The 8,531-nt window shown below is 38.1% G+C and overlaps 1 non-coding gene across 1 annotated transcript; it reads left to right on the top strand.

Moving 5' to 3' along the window:
• Positions 1-3,210: 3,210 nt before the first annotated feature.
• On the top strand, positions 3,211-3,347 carry LOC120093980 (small nucleolar RNA SNORA17). The gene has a single exon (XR_005487688.1). It is a non-coding gene; the product is annotated as a small nucleolar RNA SNORA17 (small nucleolar RNA).
• The last annotated feature ends 5,184 nt before the right edge of the window (positions 3,348-8,531 follow it).

The following is an 8,531-nucleotide window of genomic DNA, read 5'->3' as shown; positions in this document are numbered from 1 at the left end:
ATATATATGACATAAAGGAAAAAGTGGCGTAGTAGGGAAGGAAGATTAGATATTTAGGTGGTGTGTTTATGAAGTAGAGAGGAATATAAAAATGCAAATTATAGAAGTCAAAATATTACTATGTGAAGATAATATGATAGTATACTTAAGTGACCCCAAAACTTCCCCCAGAAAACTACTAACCCTGATAAACAACTTCAGCAAACTGGCTGGGTATAAAATCAACTCAAACAAATCAGTAGCCTTTCTCTACTGAAAGGATAAACAGGCTTAGAAAGAAATTAGGGAAAACAACTCCCTTCATAATTGTCTCAGACCACATAAAATACCTTTGTGTGATCCTAACCAAGCAAGTGAAAGATCTGTATGAAAAAAACGTCAAGTTACTGAAGAAGGAAATTGAAGAAGATCTCGGAAAATGGACAGATCTCCCATGCTCATAGATTGGCAGAATTAAAAGTGGTCATTTTGCCAAAAACAGTATACAGACTCAATGTTATCTCTATTCAAAATGCCAACTCAATTCTTCATAGAGTTAGAAAGAGCAATTTGCAAATGCATTTGGAATAACCAAAAAAAAAAAAAACCATGAAAGCGAAAACTGTACTCAATAATAAAAGAACTTCGGGGGGAAATCACCATCCCTGACCTCAAGCAGTATTACAGAGCAATAGTCATAAAAATTGTATGGTATTGGTACTATATTGTAGGTAGATCAGTGGCATAGAATTGAAGATGCAGAAAAGGACCATCACACATATTGCCACTTGATCTTTGACAAAGGATTAAAAACCATCCAATGGAAAAAAGATAGCATTTTCAACAAATGGTGCTGGTGCAACTGGAGGTCAGCATGTAGAAGAATGCAAATCAATCCATTCTTATCACCCTGTTCAAAGCTTAAGTCCAAGTGGATCAAGGACCTTCACATCAAACCAGACACATTCAAACTAACACAAGAAAATGTGGGGAAGAGCCCTTAACTCATGGTCGCTGGGAAATTTTCCTGAAAAGATCACCAAAGGCTTATGCTCTAAGATTAAGAATCAACCAATGGGACCTCATAAAACTGCAACTCTTATGTAAGGCAAAGGACTCTGTCATTAGGACAAATTGTCAACCAACAGATTGGGAAAAGATCTTTACCAATCCTACATTTTATAGAGAGCTAATATCCAAAATATACAAAGAGCTGAAGACTCCAGAGAGCCAATTAAACCTATTTAAAATGGAGTACAGAGCGAAACAAAGAATTCTCAGCTGAGGAATATCGAATGTCTGAGAAGTACCTAAATAAATGTTCAACATCTTAGTCATCAGGGAAATGCAAATCAAACAAACCTGAGATTCCACATCACACCAGTCAGCATGGTAAGATCAAAAACTCAGGTGATATCAGATGCTAGCAAGGATGTGCAGAAAGAGGAAGAGTCTTCCATTGTTGCTGTAATTGCACGCTGGTACAATCACTCTGGAAATCAGTCTGGAGGTTCCTCAGAACATTGGACATTGCACTACCTGAGGACCCAGCTATACCACTCTTGAGCATATACCTAAAAGATCCTCCATTATACAACAAAGAAACATGCTCCACTATGATCATAGCAGCCTTATTTATAATAAGATTTATAATAAACAGAAGCCAGAAAGAACCCAAATACACTTCAACACAGGAATGGATACTGAAAATGTGATACATCTACACAATAGAGTACTACTCAGCTATCAAAAACAATGAATTCTTGAAATTTATAGGCAACTGAATTGAACTAGAAATGTCATCCTGAGTAAGGTAACACAATCACAGAAAAATATGCATGATATGTACTCACTGAGAAGTGTATATTAGCTCAAAAGCTCAAATTACCCAAGGTACAATCCATAGACCACATGAAGCTCAAGAAGATTGATGACCAAAGTGTAGATTCTTCAGTCCTTCAAGGGGGAATGAAAAGATTCATAGGAGGGGATATGGAGGCAAAGTTTCAAGAAGAGACTGAAGGAATGGACATTTATAGCCTTCCTTGCATGAATATACAGTCCATACATATACAGGCACCAAAATTAGATAAGAATGATGAAGCTAAGAAGTGCATGCTCACAGGAGCAGGATATAGCTGTCTCCTGAGAGGCACAACCAGAGTATGTCAAATACAGAGGTGAATGCCAGCAACAAATCATTGAACTGAAAATGGGATCTTTGATGGAGGAACTAGAGAAAGGATTGAAAGTGCTGAAGAGATTTGCAACCCCATAAGAAAAACAATGCCAATGAACCAGAGATCCCAGGGATGAAACAACTACCCAAAGATTATACATGGACTGACTTATGGGTTCAGTTGCATGTGTAGTAGTGGATGCCCTTTTGTGGATGCTCCAATTGAAGGAGAAACCCTTGGTCCTGACAAGGCTGTATCCCCCAGTGTAAGGGAATATCAGGGGGGCAGGAGGAGGGGTGGTTGTGGAGGGGAACACCCTTATAGAAGGGGAAGGGGACAGGATAGGTGGCTTATGTCTGGGAAACCTGGAAAGCAAATAACATTTTAAATATATATATACATATATATATATATATATATATATATATATATATATATATATATATATATATATATATATACATATATATATATATATGTGTGTGTGTGTGTGTGTGTGTGTGTGTGTGTTCAATGAAAGAAAAAAGAACATACAACAAAAGCAAAAAGAAAGAAGCAAAAAATGTAAATTCTATATGAAAATACTATTGTGAAACCAATTACTGGTGTTCTAATTTTTAAAATAAAGCATCAAATAGAATATTTTAGCTAAAAATTAAAATTTAACTAACATATTTATGAGATATACGTGTATGTACAATAGTACATAGTAATATAAAGACATAGATAATGTCATTATAGTTCCCATTTGACTCCTAGTCTCTTTACTTTTATAAGCCAATTTAATGCTCTGTAGTATGTCCAATGTGATACTTTGTCTATATTTTCACTAATATATTAGAGAGACAGGGAGACAGAGATATATTAATAGATGGTAGATGAGTGATAGATTGATTAATGCATGTGTATACACATATACCAATTTTTGATTTAAATATATATGTAATACTTATATATAATATGTGTGCATTTGTGTGTGTGTGTGTGTGTGTCTAGTGCTCACACAGTACGAGTTTAGCTTATTGTATGTTTAATTTTTTTATATTTTCTGCCTGCCCCTACTAGTGTTGCAGGTGTGGCTGCTGTGTCACATGTGCATCAGTAGGTGGCAGAGATGAGAGAGGTTACTTCTACACTCAGTGTAGTGTTTTGGTCTATGAATATCTAAATGATTAATAGCCTAACATTCCCTGAAAATAAGTGAGCATGAGACAACAACTAGCCCAGCACTAGGGGGCTCGGACAGAGGACTAGCCTGAGTTGACCACCAGGCAGGACCCACAGTTCCCAGTACCAGGAACAAGGTGAAGTATAGAAGAATCCCATCTGAGACCGAGAATTCCCTATGAGAGTGAGCCCAAGAGAGAAGACACTTGCATGGCAGGCCAGGAGAGGAGCAAGACTAAGATGACCACTGGACTGGCACCATGGGGCCTGGGCAGAAAGCTATCCTAAGACAGACAACCAATTGACCACTTTGAAGGCCGGGGTAATAGTGGGGTGCAGACCATGCACAAGATGACCTCTGCTGGGTGGCACAATGCATAATGCTCAAACAATGCTCAGTAATTCTGAGACCACTCCTGAGATGACCCCAGAAACTCAGAGACCCTGAGTACCACTAAGAGGATGAAGAAAGTGATGAAGAAAAGGAAAAGAAAGAGAAACAAAAGGGGTATGGGCACTGTAAAGACAGATAGAACTGGAGACTCAAGGGTCGTGGAGCAGCCTGATGTGAGTAGACAGTTATACCACCTGGGGCTATGGTAGGGTACTGTTTTGTGCTGCTACGATTGGCCACATCTGGACCCATGGCTCTACAGCAGCAGGGGTCTGTTATTACCAAATGTCAGGTGGATTTACAGGGTCTGGGCTGCCACATATGGATATGTCAATGCCTGGGGGCATAACTGGTAACGATTTTCACCTAGGTATCAAGGGAGAGCTGACCCTGCCCTTAGCAAGCTGCAATACTCAGGAGAGCCCCTGAAAGCCTATTTCAAGAGTTGCAGGTGAGCCAGCCTCTGAGGATATGAGTGTGAGAGTGCTGGTCCTACCACACATCTGAGCAGTGGGGTGGACGAGGGAGAAACACCTTCCTGCCTCTTTTGCTTATTGCCACCTACAATAGGAAGGAGAGCTGGCCCAGGAGTCATCAGAGCAGAAGAGTTGACCCTGTACCTCACCTGCTGCAGCACATGGGAGAGCGGGCTCTGCACCTCACCTGGGAAGCACAGTAGATCTTGCCTTTTGTGGGAGTGTTGTGGGTGAGTCAACATGTGTGTGAATATGGAAAAGATGGTCCTTCCCCTTGTCTTATTTGTGCCATCAATGGGTGAAAGATTCCCCTCCCCCTTGCATTTGCACTTGCCACCATTGGTGGGAAGATCTGTCCCTGCTCCTTATCTGCTCTAGAACTCTGGAGAGCAGGCCCTTAACTCACCTGGGCAGCACAATAGAACTGACCCTGATGGCTGGGTAGTAGGCAAAAACTGCACTACGTGTGTGGATGTGGGAGAGCTGGTCCTTCTTCTTGTCTGTTGGGTACTGGCACTCCTCTGCCTCATCCTTCACCATTTATAGCAGACAGTGAAGTTGGCCTCAGGGTCATGAGAGTGGGAGAACTAGTCATGTCCCTCACCTTCTCCAATGCTTGGGAGAGAGAGCCCTGCCCCTTGCTTGTGAGGCATGATAGCACAGTTCCCGATGGCGAGGTAGTGAGTAAGCTGCCCTGACGGTATGAGAGTGGGAGAGACCAGCTCAGATACCTCTCAGGCCCAGATCCAGGACTTTGAGTTGATCCAACCAAATATCTATTCCATGGTGAACTTCTGAAGTGCATGAAGAAGCTAATCCTACAGATCCAAAACTGCAGGATCTCCATGACACAAAGTACCAACAGGGTGTCTGAGAGAAGTCTCAGTGAATTTCAAGTATTGATAGAATAGCACAAATCAGAGACCTCATGCCAGACTAACAAGTGACTGCAATTAACATTTGCAAGAAAAAATGTATAGACAAAAGGCCGTTCCATGGGACATAGTGTGACACACTACAGCTTCCACAAAGCGAGTTTGTTTTCTTTGGTTTAAAGGAACATGGCAGAGTTAGACGGCAGATGAAAGGGGAGGGGAAGATGAGTGGGATCGGGGTGCATGATATTATGTTCAAAAGGAACTTATAAAAAGGTTTTAAAAAATGACAAGACTATCTGAGCATAGAAACTCAGAAGCAGTATTTCTTTAGAGTCATGGTTTGAATATCGAAAGTCCTTCAAAGGCAATCTCTTTTCCAAAAGAGATATTGAATATATTTTATTATTTGTTTTCCTTATTCATCCATTGCTTTTGTCTTTTTAATATTAAGTATTATTTCTGGACATTAATAAGAAAACTTTAATTTTTTTCTCTTACTGAACAATAGGTTTCATCATGAAGGTTTTGTGTGTGTGCACATGTGTGTGTGCACATGTGTGTGTACATATGTGTGTGTGTGTTCACATATATGTGTGTGTGCATGTGTGTGTATATGTGTGTTTGTTTATTATTCCTGAATCTCATTCATACCCCTCCAGTTCTTATTTCATTCCATTATCTTCTAGTCCCATTCCGCCTATCCATTTTCCAAGAGATTCTTCTTTCACCTTGCATGCCGCATGTTCCATGGTCCTTCCATTTCTGTTCTAGCTTACCTTTCTTTTAAAATATGAATAACCTGTGGGAAAGTAGATATGTGGGTATCGTTTAATTCAAGAAGTCCTCTCAGTTTCAGTTACAGCAAGGTAATTGCAGACTATCCATGACTAGTAAATCATTCTTTTATAAATCAATCCAGATTTGGAAAACACTTTATTTTAACCACAATAGTCCACCAGCTATACAAACAGATAATTTTTATGTAATTTATGATGTGTATAGTCCTACCCTGAAAATTCTGTGTGTATAATGTTTTGTGTGAGCTGGCTCAGCAGTTTAGAGTACTGACTGCTCTTCCAGAGGTCTTGAATTCAAATCCCAGTAACCACATGGTGGCACACAAATATTTGTAGTGAGATCTGATGCCCTCTTCTGGTGTGTCTAAAGACAACTAGAGTGTACTTATATATAATAAATAAATAAATCTTTTAAAAATTATATCCACATGTGCAAAACCATAGATATATAAAAAAAACTTGCCATCTTCCAAAAAAAGATGGGACACAATTCAAATGTCTATCACTAAAATCTGGGTACATGTTTATAGTATGTTTAGTATAATCCTATATGCAATTGTGTGTGTGTGTGTGTGTGTGTGTGTGTATTTATGTATTATAATTGTGACTTTGTAGAACAATTGAGGGAGGATAGAGTCCCTACTCTACCCTAGTTTGGAATCTTTTATTATTTTAATTTGGTATATGGGTTTGTCGGTTTATAAGTCTGCAAAGAATGTTATTTGGATTTTGAAGGGGATTGTACAGATCAGTAGACTGCTTTTGGCAATATAACTGTTCCCAAAACACCAGTTCTACTAATCCATGTTCATTGGAAGTTTTCCCATCCATTTCAACTTATTTTGTTAGTATTTGACCTCATTTACATGATGTGTACGCTTGCCTTCTTCTTTCACTCTATTTTTTTTTTTTACCAATCCTTAACAGCCAATTCTCTTGCAACTATAAACACAGTTACAATGATAAACCTTTGCTTCTCCCCCATAAAAGGACTTCAAAAAACCCTGAAGGGTCTGTTCTCTAAAATCCCAAGTTAGAGTGAGACAACAATCTGGCCAGTCCCAGATGAATCTCTAAAATAAACATTGTTTTTATTTGATTTTTTCAATGCCTTTAAGGATGTATAACATTGTTTGTATGCATGGTTTCAGGACTGACCACCTGGAATTGGCAGTGGATTTAGATGGCAATTGAGGTGGAGAGATTCTAGGAGGAATTGAAGGAAGGTAAATGATAATAAAAATATATAAACAAATATATTTTCAGTAGGATAGATTTTAAATTGATTTTAATTATTTCCTATACAAATACTATATTTACATCATTTTCAGCTTTTAAACTGTCTAAGGGAAATCATTTTTTCAACTACATTTTGTAAGAGAGATTTTAGATAAGCATTTGAGTCAAATCCAGGATGTTTTTATCCATTGTCACAATTCTGATTTGAAACTGATCTATGATATACATAAAGGATGTATAACTATGCTATATATTCTTTATAGTTCTTTCTAGCATCAGACCAAAAAACTGCTTGTTTCAGACAGAGGAAGAAGAAGAAAAAGAAAAAAGATAGATAAAAGTATTAAATATAACTTCAATCTAAGACTGAGGAGCACATTCGAGCTTTCTGAAATATTCAGCCACTGATGTCTCAGTTCCATGCAGCTCCTGGAATTTAGTGTGAGTGACTCGGTATTTGGAAAATGATATGGGATGTTCCCCAGAAACAGTACCTACAAATCAACTTGGATTCTTACTCTTTCTCTTATCCTGTACTTCTCAAGCACTATGTTTCAAATGTGCAGGTGTATTGTAGGTGCAATAGAAACACCCAACAGTTATAAAGTAATTTAATGTATTTTAGTTGCTTTTTTCATTCTTAAGCTTTCTTTGAGGATTACATGCAACATATTTTGATTATATTCACCCCTCCCATGACTTCCATTTCTGCTTACACACAAGCACACACACACGCACATACACTTACATACATACACACACATATACACACATACTTACACATTTACATATATACACACATATACACAAACATGCATACATATACATACATACACAAATACACATGAGCATGTGAGCACATGCACATGCATCTTTTTGTCTTCTTTTTTATTTTTGTAGTGAAAATGTGCTTAGTTGTATAGCCTGCAATCTAAGGTAACTAATACACCAGGATCCATATCTTCATATTTTTCCTTATAGTCAGCCAACGCCTCTGGCTCTTACAATCTTCCCTCCCTGTCTTCCACAATAATCTCTAAGCCTTGGAAAGATAGTATGTCATTCATATTTTCTGTTAAAATAAGAATGGCAGTCTTCTATTATCTGCATCTTGACCAGTTGTGGTTGTCTGTGTTGACCACTATCTCTTGCAAATGAAGTTTCTTTGATGAGAATTTATCTATGCTTATTATGATCTCACTACGAGTAAATTTGGTACTATACTGATTTAGCAGAATTATAGTACTCATTTCTTCCTTGAAATTCTAACGAGAGATTCTTGACAGGTAAAGCAGTACTGGGTATGATGGAACATGATTTAAATCCAATTAGAAAGTGTTTGGTTATTTCCATGACATTATGAGGCTGTTGCATAAATGAACATATCTTGCTAAGGTTCTAATTGTTATAGCTTACAGGGT

Source organism: Rattus norvegicus, chromosome 7 (assembly GCF_036323735.1).
Source record: "Rattus norvegicus strain BN/NHsdMcwi chromosome 7, GRCr8, whole genome shotgun sequence".
In the NCBI taxonomy this organism is placed as follows: domain Eukaryota; kingdom Metazoa; phylum Chordata; class Mammalia; order Rodentia; family Muridae; genus Rattus; species Rattus norvegicus.
The sequence above is the reverse complement of the archived record's forward strand: the minus strand, read 5'-3'. Positions and strand labels throughout refer to the sequence as shown.